General features: G+C 39.9%; 1 protein-coding gene across 6 annotated transcripts in view; it reads right to left on the minus strand.

Moving 5' to 3' along the window:
* The window catches only part of LOC119656113 (serine/threonine-protein kinase MARK2), a 115,429-nt gene that overhangs the window by 76,867 nt on the left and 10,565 nt on the right, over window positions 1–27,997 (minus strand). For 5 of the 6 annotated variants that reach the window (XR_005249995.1, XR_005249996.1, XM_038062430.1 and 2 more), the window contains one exon: window positions 12,678–12,731. The exons of the other annotated variant lie outside the window; for it this stretch is intronic. The gene's annotated coding sequence lies outside the window, so the exon portion shown is untranslated. The remainder of the gene's footprint in view (window positions 1–12,677; window positions 12,732–27,997) is intronic. 6 annotated transcript variants of the gene reach the window in all.

Consider the following 27,997-nt stretch of genomic DNA (forward strand, 5'->3'; position numbering starts at 1 on the left):
AATAGTTGAATAATCAGATAACATGAGAACAAACGCAATAATGAATTTAAAAGAGATGCTTTTGGTCAAACTGTCAATCAAAACTTCAAATTGTTCCCAAAATCGTTTGCCGAAAATAAGTTCCATGTTTGTTAAATAAAATTGTTTTTGCATAGAAATCTTGCTACCAGCTTTCCACCGCCTGTCCAAATAATTTAAATGTTTAGAGAAATCCACAAAAGGAAGATACGTGGACTCACTACAGCAGTCATATACGCAAATTTTAATTTGCTTATCGCCTTCCGAAGGTGTCTTTAAATGAATTTTTCTTCGCGACTAGCTATTGTCGTGGTGGGCCTTTTTCAAGGCAAGACAATCGTTTCTGCTTTTTATTTTCTTTTGCTTCATTTACCACTACTATATTTGTTGTCAAATACGATTCGGATAGACTTTGGTTTCATTTAGCTGCTTGGCAGATCGAGTAAGTAATGTCTCTTTACGTAAAACCACATTCCAGAGAATTCACCGAGTTTATGTTGGAAGTAATTAGAGCATGTCTCTTAAAAAAAGGTTGTAATAATGCCGATTGAGGTGTGTACGTTTTGGTGACTTTCATCAAGCAAAACGTGGGTCAGTTTTAGAATTAATAGTGATATAATAGGTTTAGATAATAAAGTTATAAACAGTATGATTCAATATCCACATGCAGAAGAAACATTGGTGCGAAAAAATTTCTAATGGCATTTATGGAACTAAAACAAAAACGAAGACATTTCTTTAAAAGGAATACCATTCTTTCAATTTCGTATATTATTTCATCAGTTAAGTATCATGTGTACGAGTATATTTGATGTCACTGTTATTGGCTACAATGTTACGTAGAAAATGCGAAAAAATGTACGTGGTTAGAAAATTCCTCAAGTTGGCCACAGAAAACAAAAAGTAGATAACGCTACTGGTTAGATAAAAAAAGTTTGATCTTTTGTAATACATCAGCACCGATTCGCAAATATAATATAAACAGCGACAACAAATTTTCCAAATAACCGGAAACTACTTTTACTTTCAAAATAAGGAAAACGCAAAGCTGAAACGACGTACTGCACCGTCAATAAGAACAAGTATTGTCTATTTGCTGCACTTCCAATAAAAAATGGGAAACATTTATTGTGATACATTGTGTTTTGAATACCCACAGGAATGATAGATCCCCGAAAATCTACTGTATATTTACAAAAACAAGTCGAAAACCGGAAGCCCGGCGAGTCAGGTATGGAAGGTTTTGTTTTTTTCCTATGTTAAAATGTTCGAGTGTACGGTTGGCCCATTTGTTCCTAGCTCGTAATGCTATTTAGTATTTTCGAATATTCGCTTTAATATGATAGTGGCATTCAGGTTTAGATTGCGGTAAATTTGCAAAAAAGAAACTACTTCGGTCTATTATCATATTATTAATAATAGCGCGATTTACACCAAACTTGATGTATCATGCTCTATATCATAGCCTGTATTACTGCAAAAAACTGATGCCAAACTTAGGGGTGATTGCAGTTAATTTCAAAAAAAATATTCATTTCGATAAGCGGTAGCTTTGTGATTTTTCGACTGAGTAGTTTCTGAGAATACGATTTCCAGTCCCACCTTGCTTTACACAAAACCTTAAAATTATGTTAGTTGAAAGTTTTTAAATAAATCTTAAAACAAGCTTGACGCATCAGGTATGAGAGGGTTTGTGCATCTCTTATGTAGAAATATTTGAGTGGACATTTCTCGTAATGTGTGTGCATTTCATCATCATCAACGGCGCAACAACCGGTATCCGGTCTAGGCCTGCCTTAATAAGGAACTCCAGACAATCCGGTTTTGCGCCGAGGTCCACCAATTCGATATGCCTAAAAGCTGTCTGGCGTCCTGACCTACGCCATCGCTCCATCTTAGGCAGGGTCTGCCTCGTCTTCTTTTTCTATATATATAGACTTTCCTGGTGGGATCATCCTCATCCATACGGATTAAGTGACCCGCCCACCGTAACCTATTGAGCCAGATTTTATCCACAACCGGACGGTCATGGTATCGCTCATAGATTTCGTCATTGTGTAAGCTACGGAATCGTCCATCCTCATGTAGGGGTTCAAAAATTCTTCGGAGGATTCTTCTCTCGAACGCGGCCGAGAGTTCGATATTTTTCTTGCTAAGAACCCAAGTCTCCGAGGAATACATAAGGACTGGCAAGATCATTGTCTTGTACACTAAGAACTTTGACCCCATGGTGACACGTTTCGAGCGGAACAGTTTTTGTAAGCTGAAATAGGTTCTGTTGGCTGCCAACAATCGTGCGCGGATTTCATCATCGTAGCTGTTATCGGTTGTGATTTTCCACCCTAGATAGGAGAAATTGTCAACGGTCTCAAAGTTGTATCCTCCTATCCTTATTCTTCTTCGTGTTTGACAAGTGCGGTTTGATGTTGTTGGTTGATTCATTGATTGTGCATTTACTATGCCTATATACTGACATTCAGTCTTAGATTAAATCAAATTTGCACCAAAGCGACAGATTTCACCTATCATAACTTTGTTAGTAAGAGTGCGTTTTCACTAACTGCTGGGATCAATATTATAGCCATAATATTACAAAACTTTAAAATTCTAGTTTAAATCTGTGGTGGTGCTAATTACTTCCAAATATAATACTTGCGTGGAATTAGAACTTTTCTTCGGTTATATCGAAGTGATCTACTCCCTGAGAGTTAGCTAATTGCTAGTGTTAAGTAGAGCAGTCACTCGGTAGGAGAGACAGTCTACTCACAGCTCTCACTTTGTGAACACCGCAATGAAAAGCGGGATCGATATTGGATTTAAATAAACAAATCAAATATATAAACACGGCTTTCATCGAACTTCTGCCATCTATCATCAATCTCACCTGGTAATTCTCAAAAATCTATTTAACCAATATCTGCTTCGATAAGTACTAATCGAGTCCTTTCATTTGATATCCCAGTGACTATATTTGGGGAAAAAAGGTGCATCCCTCTTTTGAATGTATCTCCCCGCCCCGATTAAACTCAACGTAGAACGACTTCACTTACTGCATGCGAGGGAAATTCACGTTCCTCACCTTTCCGTTAAATTTTGTATCAATACCGTTTCTGAGGAAATGGGCGTAACGACTTTATGAAGGAAGCAGGAAGAGAAGGCATAAACGACGAGTCCAAAGAAAGCAGAGCAGAGGAACATATTAGTAAAGAAAGTGAAGCGATGGCGGCTTTACGGTTTCTTACCAGGGCAGAGGCAAATCGTCAAACGCTGCCTAAGAAACCGTAAAGCCGCCATCGCTTTACTTTTTTGAGAAGGTTGGGTGCAAGCCCTAAGCGAGGGGTCCGTGGACCAGGAAAGAGGGAGTAAGTTGCTTCCCATTTGGTCCGGTCCTGCATTAAGTTGATGCGGACTTAGGTTGCGGGCCACATGCAATGAATGCAGTAAACCCCGAAGACAAAGCCATTTCAGAAACGGAAAATTGGCGGTATTTGCTTGCATGCCTCTGTGACAGACAAGCGGCTGCCTGTAACAATTAAATCACCTTAAAGTTATATTGGGTTGGGGGAAAAGTAATGTCGTATTTGTGATCGAATTTTAACGCTTCATTTAACATACTTAGAATTATCCGATTTAAGTCAAATATGCGTCGTTTTGTTCGCAAACTTGTTGCCATTTAGAAGGCAACTCCATTATCCCCCCCCCCTCCCCCTCCTTATTTGCAAAAAACTCAGACAGCCAGTTTTCGCAAACCTCTTTTGAGGCAAACTTAGTAACACCAAGGACGTTTTGCATGGACCGGAAGAGATGGTAATCACTTGGTGTCAGGTCCGGACTATACGGTGGGTGCGATAGGACATCCCATCCGAGCTCCCGTTGCTTCTGGCGGGTCATCAAAGATGTGTGAGGCCGAGCGTTGTCCTAGTGAAACAGAACACCATTCCCATTGACCAATCGCCTGTTTCAAACGGTCGAGTTGCTCACAGTTGAGGACCGAATTGACGATCTGGCCATAGTTGAGCAACTCATAGTGGATGACCCCTTCCAATCCCACCAAACACACAACAAAACCTTCCTGGCCGTCAATTTGGGCCGACTCGCCGCGCTTCGACCACGATCTTTTTCGCTTGAGATTTTCGTACGTGATCCACTTTTCATCACCAGTCACCATCCGCTTCATCGCTTTTTTTGGAATCCGATCTTCTGCAAATGGTTCCAAACTATTTTATGGTCCTTACCCAGTTCCTGCCAAATCGAGCGAATGCTCCCATGCCGTTCTACTTGGATGATTTCGACGATTTTATCGGTTTCTACGACGATTGGCCTACCAGTACGGGATGTATCTTCGACATCCACTACACCAGAACGAAATCAATCGAACCAACGCTGTGCTGTGCGAACCATTACAGTATCGGACCCATAAACTTCACAAATTTTGTTGGCCGCCTTCGTTGCATTTTTACCGCTCCGGTAGTAAAAATGTAAAATATGACGAATTTCTTCCTTGGTGGACTCCATCTTTGACGCGCTACAACTTGAGACTGAAACGTACGATCATAAAAGTGTCTAACAGACACCTGTAGTCCAGATTGTTGTCTTCAAATCGCCGTATAGTATGACCCGATGTGATGAGTACAACACAAGATATGTTTAAGTGTCGCCATCTATTGACAAAATATGACATTTATTTTTCCCCAACCTAATATAAAACTTTAGAAATGATAATAATCGTTGGCACAACAATCCATATTGGATCAGGGCCGTGAAGTGTGTTAGAGCACTTCATTCAAGACCGTAACGGTGCACTACAGAACACTGTAGGAGGCAATGTGGTCAGCATTACGCTCGCCCGAGATTATTATCCTGATTTGACTCAGGTACTCATTCACAGCTGAGTCGACTGGTATCCGATGTCAAATCACGATACAAATCCCACTGCCGCCAGTGAGATTTGAATCGCGACCTTCCGTCTTATAAAACTTTACTTGTCTAATAAATGCTGCGTTGGGATCGCTCCTTGATCTGAAACTAGTGAACCTTAGAAACAATTTCGTATTTGAGGATTTAGAAAAGATTAAAAAATCGGCGCGATTGCACCTCACCGACCTCTGGGAAAATAAGGTTCTGGGGCTTAACCTAAGCACCTACCGTGTATTAAAAATCCCACGGTCCTTTTCGGACATGGATTAATTTGGAGAACACAATCAGCGTCCCACAGTGAATAGAACCACGATGCTGATTTATACTAAGTGCAGGTTCAGCATTCATACTATTGGATGCGAGGCGTATCTAACACTAAACCGAAAAGATTTATGAAAAAAAGCTTCAAAATAAATCATTTGTTCAAATAAATTGCAGCAATTTGAAGCAGGAGGATCAGTCGTCAAAAATGCTGTTTTATTAAGATTCAATCTGAGACCATGGTACATGAGGCGATCATTCCATTTCTGAACAAGTTGCTTGAAATCAGCATCCCTATGAGACGCTAGGAAAACGTGATCTGCATAAAGCAGCGTGTCCAGCGCTCTGCTGGACGTTGGACGTGCCGTGGGAAAGGGTCTATAACGAGAACAAAGAGCAGGTAGTGAGAGGGCGCTTCCTTGATGAACACAAAGACAGGGAGCGGTTTTGATCTGTACATCACCCTTTACCTTTCGGGTCGTGGTAGAGCAATTCAACTCAAGAGCACTAGTTTTTCTGACACTAGGTTTTACTGCAGAGCATAACAGATAGGATCGTGTAGCAAGACTGCCTTCAAAAATTGTTAATGTATGGGACAGCAACCGGAGTAGATGGTAATTTGAACACTACTGCCATATTGTAACGGCCGTGCTTTCTTGCCAGTTATATGGTATTCTACCTTCCTCAATAACCCGATTGAAGGACTCACAGAGCCACGGACGTCAGTTCTTGGTTTTCCAGAACTCAGATGCGATGTCGTCAGGTCCTGTTGCTTTCCCCGATTTCAATAATTTTATTGCCTCCTCGACTTCAGGAGCACTGAAAGGTGGAATTACCCCAGATGTCGGCAGTGCTTGTGGAAGCGGAAGACGAACAAATTCTTCCTTTGAAATCAGTTCGTCGCTCAGAAAGCAAAGTACCGCCATTGTCAGCAATGCAACAGAAGTGTTCGATATTGTATGCGTTAGTGTCAGTTTTCGACGATTCGATATCACAGAACGTGATAATAGCCTGGCCAAATTCAAACTAAATTTCTTACACTGCAATTTACAGCGGCGCAGCGATCAAGCTTTTTCGAAACCGTTCCAACAGTTTTCAAATAAATCGCATCTTAGAGAAAGGCGACAAAATGTCGATTTAAATAGTCCTACAAATATACATAATTCTCAATAATCTTAAATTTCTCTAATTATCATCTCGAAACGTTCATTACCACTTATTATTTAATCAATATCAAATCCACATGAGTCACCTTAAACCACATCTATTCACCTCTGGTCTGATCTGGCCACTCTGTAAAATAGGCATGTGGCGCACTGCTGTGAGCAATGGGTCTACATCAGCAGATATTCTAAAAAAATAATCGAAAAGCACCACGCATGTTGCATAATATGAACAAAAAACTGTTTAATTTTGCGGATAGAAGAAAAACGATTAATAGCCAAAAATATCCCATTAACATTGACTTATAACCACGAATGCAGGTGAGAAATTATTTTCCTTGATGTAAACTGTAATGACCCATGCACTGAGATGATAAAATTGAATGAAGAATAGGGTGGTTATGCAGCTGAAGTAAGAAAGAACTCTCCAGTCGTTATTATATGTATTTTGTATTTCGTGTAAATATTTACTCGCTCGAAAGAACACAGCTAACGTTCCACTAACATAAATGTTTGAGTTGGATCGTAAGAGTGTAAAGACATATTACATGTAAAATAAAACTTAATGAAAATCGACTCATTGCCTTTGTGCCTGATAATGACATGTGCAACCATTGACCATGTTTTGGGGCCAGATAAGAATTGGTAGTAAAAACTCGGGATTTATCTCGTTTTATTGGAGAAAGATGTCAAATTAGACCCCAGGCCCAACATGGAACAGCATACGCTTACGCACTCCGAATATTCGAGGCACCCTCAGTTTCGATCAAATGAAAGGGGTGTGAATCGTAGTGCGAAAAAATTGAAGAATCAGTACTAAAATACAGGATAAATTCTTATCAAGACTCATTGATATGTCTATGTTGGGATCGATCGGAAATCGAGGTTTGACATTAAGAACGTCAAAGTGACCCTGTGGCCCAATTTAACCCCATCAACAATGCAAAAGGTGTCGATCGGGGATCGCTGCTGAAAACTGTACATATCTTGCTGATAATTTTTATGAAGGAAAACATCATCATAGCACTCATTCATAACCCCTAGATCAGAGACTCAATTATTAAAGAATCCCATGAAAGACGTTTTAATTTTTTATTTTTCAGGACAGCATATGCAAGCCTAGAATATACATTCGTGATCTGCGTAACAACAACTAACCCGCCGGGTATTCCGTTTGTCTAAATGAGCGACGACAAAGCTACTCCATTCGCAGAATCGAACTATTTTATATCCTTTATTTGTGCCAGGAGAGTGATCCTTCTAGTGTGATACAGGAACCCATGCAATACACACGCTATGAGGGTGCTCAGAAAACAATGACCGACATGAGTCTTTTTATTAATTTCTTTCTAATAGAGGCGGAACCTTGACCTTTTCGTTAAAAGATCATTTTCTGAGCACAGTTGAATAATCAGTGATGTGAATCTCAGTACGGAGATTCGGGACCCTAAAGACTGAGCGAAATTTAACCACGTCTTTAGATTAAAGTTTTTGAGAACAACCAACTCTAATATCGGCGATAGAGAAAGATTGCTTACATTTTCTGCCTCAAGAAATACTGACTGAAGCAACTAATTCGGAATATCTTCAATTTCTGTTACAGGTTAAAATTCTAACCAACCTACAAACATTACCTTGAAATATATCAGGCCACTAGAATTGCTAAGAAGATAGCAGAGAACGGGCCTCTACGGGTGCTATTGAGTATTGCGACACAAGTTATTAAAGCGATACTTGCCGTTGAGAGGATAAAATGGACTATCAACACCTATTCATATCAGAAGTTTCAATAATGGAGCTACCCAAACAGTTGTAATTAATATTAGTTTGTAGAGCTACCCCATTCAATGACAGTACCTCTGCTAAACAGCCCATGATGCAAAAACCTTAATCGCAACTTTCCGTTCCGATGGCTTAGCGCTCCATCTAGCTCTAGCTAACAGAACATATTTATACTAAAAAAACTCAGGATAACTGGGGCACGGAATGGTCAACTTACATGGTAGAGAAACATCCCAAGGCGTAGTCACTACCCTTATTTCCCTTATTGGAGTAGAGCAGTGATGTATGCGGCCGTTGTGATGATATTATTATATTTTCAAGATTGTTCAGTGGATGAGGTGTCGACTGTGAACTGTGGATCCAATGCCAAACCAGGTAAAATGAAAAACAAAATAGTAGACTGCAGTCGACTCCGATCGTCCGGAGAGAGATTGTAATTGTCCACTAGTGTGAAGTATCTTTAAAGATGAATGTTCACACCCATAATACCAAACATCCTATGAAATGCGCTGTGAAGCGTTATCGACCCACGATAGTGGTTTTCGGGTAGGCCTGTCAATTATTAAACCGCCATGTAAACCCTCAATAAAATATAGTTATTCATACATTGTCTAAATTGCGCTCGTGATGTCGCACTAAAGTGAAAACACCAAGCGAATTGCCCAGTGTTAACATTATCTGGGATCCCGTCCCAGAGACAGCCGAAAATGTCAGCATACGAGCTGATCCTACAGGTTCTTCATTCAAAATACAGCTGTTGTACAAGCCAGAGTCTCGACGAATCCCTTCAGAAGTAAAATTTTCTTCAACTATCTTACTGAAGCCAACGCCAAATGACAAGGAACTTGTGATGTGGTCATCATATTCCTCAGTACCACAGTGTATCTAACAGGCAGCACCCTCACTAAAATGCCCCGGGTTGCAAATGTATTGCGGAAACTTATCCGTACACATGATCGGGGCTAAAGAAGCACAAACCATGTCCTTCGTCAAATCGCATTGGTATGAGAGAGATGAAAAGAATATGTCAGCCATGGCACTAATGCGTGCTCACCCATATAGCCAAAAGTAGTTTCACGTATTCACTTAAATATAGACAAAAAGCTGCTAATCTCACCAACACATTGGCAAGTCCGGGCGGCATGTCAAACACAGCTGATCCGATTTTCGTTATATCTCGCACCGATTTCCTTTCATGAGGGGCAAGAGGGAGTGTGTTATCTGTCTAGTATCTACGTGTGGCTCTGGCAACAAGATCTCAGAGCTCCGCTTCATTAGCAAAAGAAATGGGAGTTACTACCACATTTCAGGTAGAATAGGTTTCCTAGGAAAACTGAAGAAAAGGCGAATGACATTGCTAGTTAATACGCTGACCAAACAGTGTGAGTCGTTGTGCTTGTACTTCCTATTTAATGCTTAAATGTCGAATATTTTATTGCAGTATAAAACTTTTGACCTACACTTTTACCACAATCAAACCAGTACAGTGCATTAAAATTGCCTCCTCGTTCTCCCACTTCCATCATTGCGACTAATTGCGAAAATCATCTAACCGTCCATTTCAATAACTTCTTCAAATTGACTTGATTACAAAATCGCTTTAATATCAAACGCGCCCATTCCAAGCCGCTATCAAGTAGAGCAAAGCCTGAACATGTGTCATTTGGCAGATACGTCTCCGGAATCTAATCCGGTTGAATCCAGCCAGACGGATGTTCTTATCGCTGTTTCGTCTCGAACGTTTTTGCGATTCTAGCACTTTATCGTAGTTTTCTATTCCTTGTTTACATTCAACCATGCAAATGTTACAGCATCTTCATCACCGGCATCGGCGTGAGGCTCATAGACGGCGACGAATCGAAATGAGGAGACACCACGGTCGTAAGATCTTCTATACGACGCCGTGTTTGTCTGGTCAAGTTCACTCGATTGTTACAGCACACAAACAGACCATAGATTAGAAATAATGACATGGCAAAAATAAAAAGATTCAAGCAATTCCAACAGTTTAAGATGGGGAAAAATCGAACTTGAACAGCCTCGAATCGGATGATGGCTTGGTTCAGAGGAACATGGTTGGGTTTCGCATGAGAAAGCTTCAAAGTTGTCGCCGAGTAATGAATGTACTTAAGATTCATCACCAGACACGGAGAAAAAATTCAGCGGAACCTGCACCATGCCAAATTTTGAAACTGAAGCTGTTCCCTGCTACAACACAGAAAAGATGGCACCGGCAAAACAGCCAATAGCGCAGTAAGTGAGTTCAATCTACGAAAGTTATGGTGACAACTATTGGCATCCATGTCACCACTGTTTTGACTTTTTGTCCGCTGTTCAAATGAGTTTGACTAAAGTTCAAGTTCAAATTGTCTCGGAGGCGTCATCGCCATCACACCGAGCTGGAGCGGACAAGTTTTACAGCCTCCAAATGGAAGCTTACATCATTTCTGCTGAGTTAAGGAATAGAGTGCTAAAGCATGCATGCCGGGGAATCAATTCTGCAGCAACGTGAAAAATATATGTATTTGCAAATTGAACTTTGCTCTATTAGGAAACTTACTTCGTAATGACCCAGTGATGGACTGCGCTGGTTATTGAGTAATGCAAAACGCTGGTTCGAGTGTGACATTAGCGAAGTGTGTTAGAAGGTCGAATAATGTGCTGTTCAATGCCAGTCAGCTGAGGTTCATTTTTCTCACGTTCATTTACTTTTCGGAAGATATTTATATGCCGACATTAAAATAAGGTAAATCTCGAGACAAGTGTGAGCAGGTGCCAGTTGTCATTTTTCATTAATAGGAATTTCGCTTTTTACTGCATTTTCTTCTAACGGGTGTAATGCACACAGCGGAGATGGTAAAGGCAATTTGGAGACGGAAACTTTCGTCCTTACTCATTGCAAAATCAATGTCTCCATTCAAGGAAGTGAATGTGAAACATATACTTATATGCTAGTGAGACTCAGCCGTCAGGACAAAGTGAGCCGTTACATCATTTTTGATTTTGTTTTTAAAAAAAAAAAAAAAAAAAAACGATACGGGACGACCCAGAGGTTTTTTGACGAAACCATTTTTACAGTGGATGCAAAAATCAATCGCAGGAATGACCGCTGGCAATCTCTCTAGCGAGGTGAGGTGATGCCTTTGCATTTCTTTATCAAAGAGCAAGATAACACAAAAAAGTTTATTTCCGTAAGAGAAAATTTTTGAAACCAACTGCCCCTTCTTCAGCATTTTCACTTCTGAACCACAAATTATTTGTTTTTGAATTCATACAGGTATTATTAGCATTAGATTCCACCGAAAAAAACACTGTGTACCAAACCGAGTTTGTTAAGAACTGTGAAACTACTGATGGAATCCACGTGATGCAGTTACTGATGGAGAAACACCGTGTCGTCCGTTCTGTCACTCTCTGTGTTTTTGAGTGTTGACCGAATATAAAAGACATTGAAAGACGTCTCCCGATAATGGAGACGAAGATATTTCGTTGAATCAGTGGCGTAACACGCCATGATCACGTCCTAAATGAGGACATTCGTGATCAATAGGAATCAAGGAAAAATTGCGAGAGAGGCGTCTTTGATAGTATGATCACATCATTTGCGCTAACGAATATTCAATTGCCAAGACTAGACCGAGTGAAACTACGGTGGCTTGATGCGCTGGATAGTGATCTAAAAGCCTCGCTACTGCATCCAGATCAAGGCTTCGGTAGAACAAAATGGCGCAATCCCTATCAAGACGGACCAATCCTGCTTCTGATTTATGAACGGAACAAATATGATATTAGTCTTTCTTACCAAGTTTTTTACCCAATAAAGGAATTCCTCAGAAGAACTCTTTTTAATTTGCTTTCCGTCACTGGCAATGACGTTTATGATTTGTTGCTTCTCTTTAATAGAGAAGCCATCTTTTTTGAGATTTGTAAGAAAGGCGGGGAGTGGGAGGGGTGGAACGTGATGATTTTTTAACGGGCCCATTCTCAGAAACTTCTCAACCGAAGAATCTGTAAAGCTCTATATAGTGCCCAGGCCTCAAAATACTCTCTTTCAAATTAAGTTAATAACAGTATATTACCGTATTTTTGGGGAAATTGAGTAAAACCCCCCTTAAGTTTATCTCAGAGTTATAAAAGTTGACAGTAGTATAAAATATAATGTGAAGCATATTATCCCCAAAATCATACTATTAGTAACAAAGTTACAGTAGCTCAAAGTTGACTTTACCGTGTAAATTTACTGCAACTAAATATCAATATCACAATAAAGTGGGTAGGCAGACATGCTAAATGCATAACATAACGGGCTACATACCAATGGGATAGTTCTACACTCAAATATACTCACAGAAGAAGCAAACAAAACCTTTCATATCTGAAGCGCCCAGCTTTCGGTTTCCCGACTTGTTAAATATTTATTAATTTAGTTTTCTATAATAGCGTGACTTATTATACATTTCAAATTACCCAAGAGGAGAAAGTAAGTAAGTTTTATAAAAAAATCAATTGAATTTGTATGTTTAACTAACAACATACCTTCAGAAGGAAAATTTCTTTACTCCATATAAGGCTGCATTTACTCGCAATTCACTGGAACGATAAGATCAGAAATGGAATATTTGTAAATAACAATTGTGACGTCAAATAATACTATATAATAATAATGTGGGGATACCAAATCAATAAAGAAGCCACCAGAAACTATATTAATGTCATATATTGCGACTTAATTTCATGGAGTATTTATCTTTTTTTATTGGAAATTCGGAAAAACATCTACGTCTGGTAGCTATCAATACTCATTTACTTCAATTTCTGCATCAAGTAGTAATCGTTGAGGACGAGATAAATAGACACCTCTTCATTTTAACCATGATAGATTACTATTTTATCTTTACGTTGCTCCGATAACGGTTAAAAAACTGTGTCGCTAATTAGTCTTGACGTAAGAATGGAATCAGTCTGTGGTTAAATGGCTTTATCGAATAGTCGCCAATAATCAAATTTTAAAAAAAAAAAACTACGAGCAAAACCCAGAAATCTACGCATTAAGATATAAACGAATCAGATGAACATTGAATTTTGACGTCATTAATTTATATATGATCTTCTTTTCTGTAGATAACATGTTGAAATAAACAGAATGAAATCTAAGACTTTTTAAGGCACAATGAAAAATTAAGCTGAGTGCAGACAGTCACAGTGACTTTTCTAAAGGAGTGGCTGGCTATAAGCCGTTGATAACTTTCACAGCTTGTGTAGATATTCATGCTAAATTCCAATAAATGGAAGTGCGAAAATTTAGCGGATTCATGTGTAAAATATTTGTCTTACAGTACTTTTGGTATGTTATCTGTTCCAAAGTAGCTCTCCCACTTTGTTATTTTACAGTGAAACAATTGCAAATTCTAAGGATGCAATGTTTTGACACCGAATGATGCTTATAAAGATAGTAAAACTTTAAAAAATAATGAAATTCCGAAAAATATTAACAGAACCAAAGAAGATCAAGTTCGAGATGAAAGTTTATTTAGTATGGGCGTTTCAGATTCAAGTCAACGATCGCGCCTACTTAAAAGTATTAGGTTGTTGCAAATGAAATGTCGGATTTTTCAATGAAGTGAAGTTAGTTATGATTTTAATGTTTAAAACTGCCGCAATGTGACTCTGGTGGTATGGGATAATTGAGTATAAATAGTCGTTCGTTCGATCAAGGAGTCATTTCAGTTTCAATCGTCATTGAAGTTCCAAGTAAAACTCAAAGAAAAAAGCATGGAAGGGAGTCAAAAACGTCTACTTTTTCTATATGAATTTAAACTTGGTCACGACGTAGCGGAGGCAACCAGAAACATTTGCAGAGCATTTGGAGCTGACGCAGCAAACGAACGAACGACACAGCGGTGGTTCGAAAGATTCCGATCAGGCGACATGACCCTCCAAAGTGAACCTCGTAGACACCCAGGACCATCGATCGACAACGACGAGTTGCGTTTGATAGTGGAATCTGATCCCCGATCATCGATTCGTGACATTGCAGAGAAAATAGGCGTACACTATTCGACAGTATCTCGGCACTTAAAACAGCTTGGAAAGGTGAAGAAGCTTGATAAGTGGGTTCCGCATGAACTCAACGAGCAAAACATGGCGCTGCGAATGGAAATATCCAGTTCTCTACTCAACCGCAACAGGAACAATCCCTTTTTGCGCAGAATAGTGACATGCGATGAAAAGTGGATATTGTACGACAACCGTCGCAGATCAGTGCAATGGCTAGATACCGATCAGCCTCCACAACACATGCCAAAACCGAGCCTTCACCCGAAGAAGGTAATGGTAACTGTTTGGTGGTCTGCATCTGGAATTATTCATTATTCGTTTTTGGAGCGTGGTGCAACAATTAATGCAGAGAAATATTGTGCCCAACTTGATGAAATGCACGAGAAATTACGTGTTCAGCGGCCTAGATTGGTCAACAGAGATGGAGTGATACTGCTCCATGATAACGCCCGACCTCATGTTTCCAGAATGACGGTCCAAAAATTAAATGAATTACGATATGAGACTCTTCCTCATCCACCATATTCACCCGACCTCTCGCCAACCGACTACCACTTTTTTAAGCATTTGGATCACTTTTTGGCGGGGAAACAATTCAGCAATGAAGTAGCTGTCAAAAGTGCCTTTGAAGAATTTCTTAGCTCTAGAAACCCAGACTTTTACGAAACTGGAATAAATGCCCTTGTATTTCGTTGGGAGAAATGCATTGAAGCTGCTGGTTCTTATTTTGACTAATAAAATTAATTTTCATAAAAGTTATAGTTTTTTGAAATTTTACTCAAATATCCGACATTTCATTTGCAACAACCTAATATATCAGAAACCGTTTCAGACCTTCCATCACTTCGATTGACGTTTTACGGTGGACTAGACCCCTTCAACATATGTACACAGATGTCGATGTTCCAGTTTATTCATTATTTATTTGTTCCAATAGTGCGAATTCCGCTACATTTATATTTAACTCAGATATTTTCGCTTAAATCATTCCCATTGTGCTTCCATAGCTTCCAAGTTTTATATTTGTGTTTCGAAGCGTCATTGGAAATTTCCCACTTTCGAGTTCTTGGCTTCTAATCAAAGGTTGCACGTTCTAATGTCGGCATTCTGTCAAGCAATGCAGATTTTCCTATACTGCGATACAATCTACAGGGATGGAAGCAGAGCCGAACATTCTCTTGTCATATTCATATGAAAAGAACTGAAACTCATGTCAGATAATAAAACCCCATTAGCTAATTTACTGCAGACGTGACGGAGGATTTTCGTTTTCTTCTTCAGTTCGATCCACCTCCTCAATTCCACGTTTCCGCATGGTTACGGGGTTTTGGAAAGTTACGATTTCATCGCAACGTCGAAATAGTTGAGTAGATAGTCAAGTACTCTTCACAACTTTGTTGAAAACAAATGCAATGGTGCGACGAATCGCTTGAAGCCTTATACGATATGTAATATGTAGTTGGCATTTTGTTTCCTATATTATTTCACAATACTTTGTAAGTTGTTTTGCAACGTCATTAAGGCACACCCGAATAAACGCAAAGTTTATGTTAAGAGAGTTATATAGACCGAACATATTTATCGTCTGCTATCCTCTAGACGAAAGGAGCGGCGCTTAACAGATCTCCTATATAATACTGCTAAACATCGTCATTACTGTTCCAACTGCAAAATTATCACGACTGACTCTTTGCCGGATGGCTAAAGTGTCGTAGCGGAAGGTCGCGGTTCAAATCTCACTGGTGGCAGAGGGATTTGTTAAGAGGGTCATCCCGTGTGAAGACCGTTTTTTTTGCCTTTCTTTGAAAAATTATTTTGAAGGACTGGATAAAGATAGAAACGTGATTTTTTCACCATATGTTTTTTGATATCTCTAGTATATGTGATTTTTCAGCTTGATATCGTAGCTAGTTTTTGGAATATGTGTCAATTTATGCACCCATCTCCAAAAAAAGGTGTTTTTCTGCTGCCACGCTGGAGGGCGCTGTATTCATCTGAGGAAAAAAAACTAAACGGTATTTTAATGTGGACAATATTCCACGATCCGCAAACTAGGATAATTAGAAAATATTAAAAGGTCAATTTTTGGTGGGCTTTTAAACTTAATTTTTTGGATTTTGGTGTTTTTTTACGACTTTTTTTATGATTAAAAAAAGAACTACCCGTCCGATTGCAATTATCCTAGTTTGCGGACCGTAGAAATATATACTAAAGAAGTCGTGAAAATTTCAAAGAATTTGGTTGGATAGATTTTGAGCTATGGTGGCAGCCGATTTTCAAGATGCAGTTTCGAGAAAAACGCATTTGAAAATTTAAATGTGATTATCAACAGTAAAATTTTAGCTCGCCATTAATCTGCTATACCTGGTCCATATAGAGCAACCTCCGTTTCTTCAAAAAACTCTTGTAAGGCCGATTGTTGCTCTCTGATTTCAATTCTCGCTCTTTTAGCGAGGTCAGTCGATCGTCGTTCGGACCGCCAAATTCGCGCTTCATTACGGCGGTCGGCATAAACCTGACATATGTGACCAACTTGACATCCCATTGTCACTTTTGAGAATGCTATTGAATCCTTCATTGAAAATAATTACAGTCAGAAAAGTGGCTATTTCTACGACCTTGGCCCCAGAATGAACGTGTTTAGGAGCGAAAGTCCAGATCAATGCATTTAACGACTCATTGTTATTCTGGGTCTCAGCTCCTAAACATCTATTCAAAAGATCATCTCGTGAGAAATCTTCGTAGATTGGTTTGATGACTGTTTGAACTTCTTTAGTCAAAAGTGCCTTCTTGTGGTGGCAACTATCCAGTTCTCCTTTAGCTTCCGCTTTGCGCCATTTGCACCAACTGTCCTCGTCTGCTGGACAATTTTGATGCTGAGGATTTTTCTCTGTAGAACATTTATGGAAGAAAATTACCCAAATTTCTTGCTTCATTCCCTCTATCGAATTTGTGTGTCGACGAATAGCTAGCCCAAAAATGTAGTGAGGTCGTTAATAACTTTATCAGTAAGTTTTCCAGCCCCCTTTTCCACCAATGCCTTTGTGATTCTTTTTTGCATTTCTAAGCCGCGTTCCCATTCTTTTCTCAACATGTCCTACGCATTCCTTTTTAAGGTTTTGTGTAAACACAAAACCTTATTAAAATCGGTTTACTGTCTGTCTGTCTGTCTGTCCGTCACACGCATTTTTCTCGAAGACGGTTATAGCGATTGACACCAAATTTGGTAGAAAGGTGGGAACTGTGAACGCTCACGCATACAGTGAATTACATCGTTTTACGTCGAATTTAAGGGGGGGGGGTCCCCATACATGCAAAAGAGGGGTGTAAAATTTTTTTTCATCAAATATAGTCATGTGGGGTATCAAATTAAAGGTCTCGATTAGTACTTTTCAAAGCCGATCTTAGTTTTGACATTCGTTGGAAGAGTGTTTAAGGGGGCCATTCTCAGAAACTACCAAACCGAAAAATCTGAAAAAAATCATTAGGCTGCCACTATATGGTGCCTGGGCTCCGAAATACCTTCCATGCCGATATCTGTTTAAATAAAGTTAATAATAGTATATTACTACAATTTTTTGTAATTGGTTGGAAACCCCCCTTAAGTTCATCCTAGTACCATTAAATTTTGCAGTTATATAGGCTATAATATAGAGCATGATCTTACCATGTTTGGTGGAAATCGCACTATTACTAACAAAGTTATAATACCTCAAATTTGTTGCTTCTTTGAAAATTGAAGACTATGAATGTCAATATCACCCGAAAGTGGATACTCTCACATAATATATGGATATATTACCTGCTACGTACTAAGAAATACACAAAACCTTTCGTACCTGAAGCGCCCAGCTTCCGGTTTCCCGACTTGTTTACTACTACGTATATTTTATTATTTACAGAAATACCGGAAATACCTCCAGCAAAATCCAATGTACAATATACAAAACTTGTCGCAATTGGAACATCCATGTTTATGCTTGCTAAAAGTTTCTTTGCTGTGTTGATGCGAAGTCTTTTTAAAGGTTTTGTGTGAAACAAAACCTTATTAGAATCGAGACGGTGTCTGTCTGTCTGTCACACCCGATTAATTCGGAAACGGCTAGACGGATTGTCACGAAAATTGGTCAGAGTATGTAATCTGGTGTTCCCTTTACATGCAGTAAGTGGCGCCATCTTGTGTTAAATTTAAGGGGGGCTCTCCATACAAGTGAAAGGAGGGTCCAAATTTTTTTTTTCACAGAATGTAGCCATGTGGCGTATCAAACGAGAGGTCTCAATTAGTACTGGTTTAATATTTGATATTGGGTGAAACATAAGCGAGTGAGGGCTCAAAATATGACCCCCAAAAAGTGTAACAGGTCTCGTTCTCAGAACCTATCCAACTGATAAATCTGAAAAAAATCACAGTGGTGCATCTCTATAAAATCTAGGCCTCAAAATATATCCGGTTCCGATATCTGCGCAAATAAAGCTGATAATAGTATATTTCCATATTTTAGAAATTTATCCGGCATCCTCCTTATGTTCATCCCAGTGGCATGCGTGTAATCAAGAAGATAATGCACAGTTTGGTCAAGTTTGAAGAAAATTCATCTATTATTAACAAAGTTATAGGGGGTGAAACTTTACAATTTTTTGTGAATTTCGTGCCCTCTACAACCCGCATGAAGTCATCATCACATATCAATTCGTCAATACCACAACGAAATGAATTCTTATGAATTTGGTCGCAGACAATTATTTTGCTTTAGTTTTTTAGTTATTTGTCAACCAGACATGTGTGTATGTAGCTATATAATTTATGCGTGCTAATGAACTTTGCGGGTAGTGCCTAATTCAGATAGATATAAGAAGTAAATCGGAAATATGGGTACGATCCATTTATATACGTGCATATATGTGTACAGTATTCGGAAATAGACAGTTTGTTTGTTTAGGGTGAGCGTAATATCTATGACTGTAATATGTACGTATGTCTCGTAGATTGGAAAAATATGAAGGAATATGTTGGGTTTGTAGTTATATACGGATAGAAAAATGTGCGTTGAAATTTCTTACATAAGATGAACACAAAACCTTTATACCCGAAGCGCGAGCTTCCGGTATTCCGACTTGTTCTTCTCTGACAAGTATCGATTCCCATGAAATACTCGTTTTATAGTGCGAGCATGACGTTGAACGTTAAAGTGATCTCCCTTCGTACGATCCATTTAAAAAAATCACTGCACACAAACAGCACAAAACTTACAACAAAATATAACTGAATATAGCTTGAAAGCCTTTCAGTGCTCACTCTAGACTAGATTATCCTTTTTATTCCAAACAGCAAATAAGTTTAGACAATTGATTGGTTTTCCATATTTTTATATTTATACCTGTGTTCGAATTTATAAGGCTGAGGTAAAAAACTAACAGGTAAAAAAAGATTCGATGCTCTTTCTCATCGAGTACTCTAGCCGCGGCTGCAAACTCCTTACCTGTTTAACACTGTAATTTCTGAACGACTCGGAATATCGGAAAATCCCTTTGCCCACATATTCTCCACAATATATAGATACAATTCATGCAAAAAAAAATCGATTTCTCCAACCCGACACACGGGATGACCCCCTTAAGGTGACTGAATGTCAGACAACAGTCGTCTCAGCTGTGAATAAGTACCTGAGTCAAATTAGGGTAATATTCTCGAGCGAGCGCAATGCTAACCATATTGCCTTCTACAGTGTACTGTAGTATACCATTACGGCCTTGAATGAAGCGCTCCAACACACTTTAAGGCTCTGATTCAACATGAATTGTTGCCTCAATGATTGTTATTATTAACTCTTTGCTGAAGTTTTATTGTTGTCGAACAAGATGTCATCAGGATTCAATTTTTACAATATCAGGTTGTTATCAAGAGAGGCAATGTATAGTATCGGACGTGAAATGTTACCAACTAGTCTAGACATGCTTGAAAGACCCCAAAGGTTTTAGGTTCGTTCAAAGCTCCAATCATACGATCCAGCAGTTAGCATGTGTCAGACACAAAAGAATTACTCTACACATTTGCTATGAGAATAATCATACGATCCAGCTACAGCCGTTCCGAATCCGCACAGCACAGCGCAGCACGCTGCCAGAAGCAAAGAATATTTTCCCCCCCAACTAGCCAACTCTGCTGGAATATGTCGCAGTAAATAATTTTAAAAGCTATTCTATTCTACATGAGGATGGACGATTCCGTAGCATATACAATGACGAAATCTATGACCGTCCGGTTGTGGATAAAATCCCGCTCAATAGGTTACGGTGGGCTGGACACTTAATCCGTATGGATGAGGATGATCCAGCCCGGAAAGTCTATAAGGGCAATATCTATGGTAGAAAAAGAAGACGAGGCAGACCCTGCCTAAGATGGAGCGATGCCGTAGGCCAGGACGCCAGACAGTTTTTGGGGATATCGAATTGGTGGACCTCGGCGCAAAACCGGTGTGCCTGGAGTTCCTTAGTAAGGCAAGCCTAGACCGGATACCGGTTGTTGCGCCGTTGATGATGATGATTCTATTGGAAGCGAAGAAATGTAGACATGCGCATGAGTTTTTTAGGATTTGTTTCGTCGGAGGCCAATCTATATGAAAATGTAGCTATCAAGCATAATTTTCGCAAATATAGAGTGGTTCCATGTGTAGAATGCAATGCAAACTTCTAGTTGATCTCTAATTTCGTGAAGATAGTAGTGTTATGCCAAACTCGTTCCTTCTACAATTATGAATTTATCATCAGCGTCGATAAATTAACGAATAATTACCAGTTTGCGTTTCTTGATACCAATTTTACGTGCATTCATTATTCATTGTTTGTATTGATGAAATTATCGGTGCAATAACGAAATAGTTACATAAAGTGCCACTGGGATGCGGAACAGCGTACATGTGCAATCATTTTCTTCCGCTTTAAAAGACGGGCGGGATAAAGACGAGCGTACTTGACATCTAAGTTACCGTGTCTGTCATCTTCCGTGTTGCATCCGGAAGACCTGCTAGCTGCTGGATCGCATGAATACTTCCGTTTGTGCCGCGCTGGCCACCCTCCATACAGGAAATGCTAGCTGCTGGATCGTATGAGAGAGAGAGCTTAACACATATACGGTTCCATTCGGGTTGGTTCATTTTAGTCGCCGCCGACAAGTGTGAAACGATATTTCGGTTTCAATTAAGTGTCTATTCAGTTTCGGTTTTGAACTCACAGTCAGTGGACTTTAATGATAAGTTGTTAAAAGCTGCCGGGTTTTATTTGGGTAAAATATCCGATTTGCAGAATAGGAACTGCATATGGCTCGTTCCATACGTATATCGTTCCTTTCAGTTTTTTTTCGTTTTCGGTCGCTTCCGCAAGTAGTAAAACGGTGTTTCCATATCAATTCCATGTTTATTCGGTACCTAATTGAAATCGTATAGAACCGAAGGCTTACACGACACGAATAGGTTTTAATTTCACTTGTCGACAATCAAAACAGAACCAAATGGAACCGCATACGTGTGAAACAAGCCAAAGGGTTTCATTCGATTCGGTTCGTTTTCGGTCCCAACCGAATGGGACCGTATTCGTATGAAATGAACCTTACGCTAGATTTTTTGCTACCTGAATATACATTGAAGTCCTATGATTCCATGAGTTCATCTTCCGCAACCAATTTAGTTTCCCATCGAGTGCGATGTTTAAACCAATCTTGGCAAGTGAGTTTTCATCAGTGGGAATTTCATATCCTTATCATCGAAGGCGCCTCTCTGGCAATTTCTCCACGATGAGTACAACTCCATATCCATGTGATCCGCGTGTTACGCCGCTGGCCCAACGCAACATTTTCCTCTCCATCATCGCGAGGAACCGTTTATTGCCTTTTATAGTCGGCCAGCATTCAGAATCATTGAAGGCGGCAAGGCGGACAACAATGCAGTAAATTTTCGATTTGAGACGTTCCTTGATACTTTGAAAAGTTGCGCTAATGCGTAAGATAATTTCATGAGGCAGTTCATCACTGACTGAGAGTATTGATCCGAAATATTTGAATCACTTCCAGCAAATATCATTGCCGCAAAGCTGTATAAGGAGAGGCTACAGGAGCAAGGACGAGGCTAACGGACATCATTCTGGGAAATAGAGAAAGTAAAGTATATCAAAACAGAAAACGGTCTATCAGGCCGTCAAAAAGAGGACGCATGTAATGTTTAAAGTTCTTCGGCATTTATGATAGATAAAAGAAAACAGAGAAAAGTTTACGAGTGAGTTTGTTTGGATTGTAAGACAGAGAAGAAGGAAATCGTATTACAGCAGCCTTTTTAAGAATATTTGTGAAGGAATTAACAGGGTAACTAAATTGTAAATATTCAGTTTATTAAACAAAAGAATATATATATGATAGTATAAATAGTGTTTGGTCTTCTTTAAAGGATTCCTTAAAAAGAAGCGCCTCTACCATAATTTCCTCAACGATAAAACGCTGCCCATTTGGCAAACTTACAAGAATTCCGCCCGGGAAGCAAAAAAAGCAATTGCTGTTACCCTGGTGGCCAATTACAAAGATCTTTACGATAAATTAGGCACACACGGGATGGTGAGAGAGATTTGCATCGACTTGCCAAAAGCGGACAACACACACAAGATGTCAACACGTCTGTTGGATTAATGACAAAAACGGTACTTTATAAGCCAGGATAATGACTGACGTTGATATAATACTCGTAATAATTAGGCCAAATTTCGTTGTCGAAAGAGTAAGAGGAAAGGGAAACTTAGCTAAAAGGAAGATCAATCATGCTAAACGAAAACAGGAATGGAGTCCAGAGAAATACCTAATAAAATCGAAAAAGGAGCCGACTAGAGACTATCCAGTTACCCAATCACATACGTAAAACTTCGCTTAAAGAGAGCGCTGAATGAGGAAAACAGAGGATGCTTGACGGAATCGAATGTTTGTATAATAAAGTTATGATTGGTGGAATTTTATTTTTAGCGTGAACTAAGTTGCACTATTAAATATTAGTAAACAGCAGTATATATTGGGTTGGGGGGAAAGAAATGTCGTATTTTTGATCGAAATTTGACGCTTTATTTAACATACTTAGAATTATTCGATATAGGTCAAATATGTGCCATTTTGTTCGCAAACTTGTTGCCAATTAGAAGGCAACTTCATTATCCATCCTTCATTAGGGAGGGGGCCCTTATTTGCAAATAACTCAGATAGCCCGTTTTCGAATGCCTCTTTTGAGGCCAACTTAGTAGCACCAAGAACGTTTTGGATGGACCGGAAGAGATGGTAATCATTTGGTGCCAGGTGCAGACTATACGATGGGTACTATAGGACATCCCATTCGAGCTCTCGTAGCTTTTGGCGGATCATCCAAAATGTGTGAGGCCGAGCGTTGTCCTGGTGGAACACAACACCATTCTTATTGACCAATTCTGGCCTGCTTCAAACGGTCGAGTTGCTCACACTAGAGGACCGAATTGAGCGTCTGGCCATAGTTTAGCAACTCATAGTGGATGATTCCCTTCCAATCTTACCAAACACACAGCAAAACTTTCCTGGCCGCCAATCCGGGCTTGGTGATGGTTTGGCCCGGCTCGTCGCGCTTCGACCACGATCTTTTTCGCTTGAGGTTATCCTACGGTATCCACTTTTCATCACCAGTCACTATCCGCTTCAAAAATGGGCCGAATTTGTTCCGTTTCAGCAGTACGTCGCAGGCGTTGATTCGGTCCAAGAGATTATATTGCGTCAACTCGTGTGGCACCCAAACATCCAGCTTTTTTTGGAATCCAATCTTCTGCAAATGGTTCCAAACGGTTTTATGGTCTATACCCAGTTTCTGGTCAAGCGAGCGAATGCTCACATGCCGGTCTACTTGGATGATTTCGACGATTTTATCGGTTTCTACGACGATTGGCCTACCAGTACGGGGTGTAGCTTCGACATCCACTACACCAAAACGAAATCGATCTAACCAACGCTGTGCTCTGTGAATCGTTACAGTATCGGGCCCATAACCTTCACAAATTTTTTTAGGCCGCCGGAACATTAACAGCACATTTGGAGCTGATACGGTAAGCGAACAAACCACACGGCGGTGGTGCGAAAAATTGCCGTCAGGCGACGTAAACCTTCAAATGAGCCACGTGGACATCCATGGCCATCGATTGATAACGACGAGCTGCGTGTGCTATGCGAATCCGACACATGTCAGTCTGTGAGAGACATTGCAGAGAAACGGGATGTACAGCATTCGACAGTTTCCCGCCACTTGCAACAACTTGGAAAGGTGAAAAAGCTCGAAAAATGGGTTCCGCAGGCCCTTACGGAGCAAAACATGGCCTTTCGAAAGGAAATTTGCAGTTCCTTACTCTACAACAGCAGCGATCCCTTTTTGCACAGAATAGTGACATGTGATGAAAAGTGTATATTATAGGACAATCGTCGCCGATCGGCACAATGGCTAGATGCTGATTAGCCACCGAAGCATATGCCGAAACCGAGCCTTCATCCGAAGAAGGTAATGGTGACTGTTTGGTGGTCTACAGCTGGAGTTGTCCACTATTCTTTTTTGGCACCTGGAGAAACGATAAATGCACAGAAATACTGTGCCCAACTCGAGGAAATGCACCAAAAATTGAGTATGCAACGGTTGAAATTAATCAACAGAGATGGTGTGATACTCCTTCACGACAATGCACGACCTCATGTATCCAGAACAACGGTTCAAAAGTTGAACAAATTGCAGTATGAGACTCTGCCTCATCCAACCGACTACCACTTTTTTAAGAATTTGGATCATTTTTTGGCGGAAAAAAAATTAGGAACGAAGAGGCCACCACCCGACAGTCGGACTTCTACGAAACTGGCATACATGCCCTTGAATCCCGCTGAGAGAAGTATTTTGAATCGACTGTCACCTATTTTGATTAAATAAATAAATCCTTGTAGGCTTTACAGTCGTTTCAAATTTTAGTACCAAAATTTCCATTTCATTTGCAACAACATAATAAAAATACTCTCACAAGAACACAGTTTCAGAGTTTCAATTAAAGACAATCGCTCTAGAAATTCTAGAATTGGGAAACAGACAGAACATAACCGTGCCCTGCAGTTTGATTGCGAGGTGTGGGTGACCATGCAAAAGGCTCACATTTAAACCACGTCCAAGTTGAGGGTTACTGTAAGCTTCTTGAAACATAATATGTCAACTGGCCAACTCTAATGGGTTAAAATATTCAACAAATAATATTCCTTGCGAGTACACATGCAAAATACGTTAACGTTCAAATCTAGCGCATATTGAATACGAAGTGAACAAGCACCAACGCAATCTACCACTCAGCAACCTTCCTTCGCCCACTCAAGTATTAAATTGCACCGAGGTGAAATTCTAAAGCTATTTTTCCGGCTCTTTACATGCCAAGTATACACATTACAAGCAACTTCTGCCTACCTTAGAACTACCCGGAAACTCGGCAAAACTAAAGCTTCCAACACACAAAAGATGCTTTGAGAGCTGAAATAGTCGTTCCCGCTTTTCTCTGAAGTCTCTTTTCAAATTACCGATCCCTTTCCGTCCTCACATTCTCCAGTGGCATAGAATCTCTCCAGGCTATATTTGACTGAATTCAAAATTACACGGCAAAGATAAAAGGTACATATGCGGTTGTACAGTAAAGTTATATACAGCAAAGCAAACGTCCTTGGTAAAACACCCGATTCTGCGATTCCGCGATTCTGTAAAGTACAGGATAAATCCCTCTTTGGAAACAAAAGATTCAGGACAATGCAATTTGATCGCTACTGTGTGCTAATGCATATAAGCAAGCAATTCTGTGCACACACTCTTTATGAATGGTTGGATATAGTGGATCCGATAAATAAGTTATTCCAAAGTGAAATGGGGAGGCGACTATCCGGTGGTGAAGTATTGAATGGAACGGATGCAGCCATGGGAAAGTGCTGCCGACTAATCATATTATTCAAGAAAGGCAAAGTGTATTCCAGGCTTTCTAAATACAATATTGAATCTGGAGCAGTAATCATATGTATCGTAGATGCTCGTGGCACATGTTTTCATTATCAAACTGGGAGTATATTCTCTTTGAAGAACACGACAGCGATGAAAGCTTCAACGCAAACTGAATTCCGGGAGTTAATGATGTCTGAACATCAGCCTATAGATTTGGGCGCCAAGGAACGACATCTAATGTAAACAGTATGAAATCTAATATGAAGCATATTATCCCAAAGTTTGATCAAAATCATACTATTAGTAACAAAGTTACAGTAGCTCAAATTTGACTTTACCGTGTAAATTTACTGCAACTAAATATCAATATCATACTAAATTGGGTAGTCAGACATGCTAAATGCATATCTACTCACAGAAGAAGCAAACAAAACCTTTCATACCTGAAGCGCCCAGCTTTCGGTTTCCCGACTTGTTAATATTTTGTAGGAATATTAAAGTCGACTCACGGTGTTTGTCACAAATATTTTGCTTGAAAGCCATCGAACTTTTTCCCACGAACTGAAGGGATTATATGCAGTTGCAGTGGATGATATGACATTTTCTCGTTTTTTCAACAACTTAGTAAATTTTTATAAAAAGAGGTTAGGAGCATCTATTAATACATAGTTTGGGGTACCTGTAAACCCTTTTCAAGAAAATATAAAGGCGGATCTACAGGTGTTTGTTAAGAATGTTTTTTGGGAACGGTTTGCGGTGGACACTATACTTCGAAAACGGTTTAGCCGAAATCAGAATTTCAGAAAATGTTCGTTAGTGTACCATATTATTTAGTCCCTGAACGAAAGATTCTTCCCTGCTTGTCGTAAGAGGCGACTAAAAAGGATGGACATTTGTGGGCTAGCAATCTGCAAATTTCGTCAACAACGCCTCGGATAGGGTTTGATCTTTGAGTATCGAAAACGGACTGATTGGTTTTTGAAAAGTGCGCACGCGCCTCGACAACGCTAGCGAAGGTGCCCAGAATGCTCGCTTTTTCCAACTTGAGCGGGAATTCCACCGATATAAACTGGACCTCCTCTTGTCGCAATGTGATTTTGTACTCGGAAAAGCCAAATGGAAGTAGGGGCGAATTGTCGTAATGGTGAGAGGTTCATGCATTTCTGCAACTTTCACCGCCTCGTCATTGGTGGCACATCGTTCGAGTACAGAGCTTGCCGTAAGGTCAATTGAGTTTCAACTGATCGACCAGTTCGCGGTCAGCAGTAGATTTAGGAGTTTTCTTCTGGATATGCGTAATAAGAGAGACGCTGACATCTGATTTCAGAACTTTATACCGCATCCCGCAAGGGTTTGCTTGTAGTCGCAAATCATTCGATGGTCCTGTGAAGAACGTCAGCGGTCGACTCCTAATCCACTATGATGAACAACTGAAGAGATGGAGAAAACACTTCACCATAGTTCTTCACAGTTTCATATCCGATGAGGTTCCTCCTCTTGTGGATAAAATGACTAGTCATTGTAACGCGCCGATACGAACTGTTTCTCCAAGAAGAAGAGAAATCATTTCGTCTATCAATGCATTCAAGCGGAGTAAAACCGCTGGGTTTGACGGTCTGTCTGCAGAGATATTTAACGCTGCATCTGCAGTGACTGCAAATCTGCTACTACTACTCGTACGGAAATCTTGGAAATCCGAGAACTTCCTTAATTGCAATAGGGGAGTAAGGGGGCGAGATGTGCAAACCTAACGCGAGGCAGTGCTAATTTACGGAAACTACCCAGCTAAAAAATGTAGGCCTTCAA

The sequence above is a fragment of the Hermetia illucens genome, chromosome 4 (assembly GCF_905115235.1).
Source record: "Hermetia illucens chromosome 4, iHerIll2.2.curated.20191125, whole genome shotgun sequence".
Taxonomy (NCBI): Eukaryota; Metazoa; Arthropoda; class Insecta; order Diptera; family Stratiomyidae; genus Hermetia; species Hermetia illucens.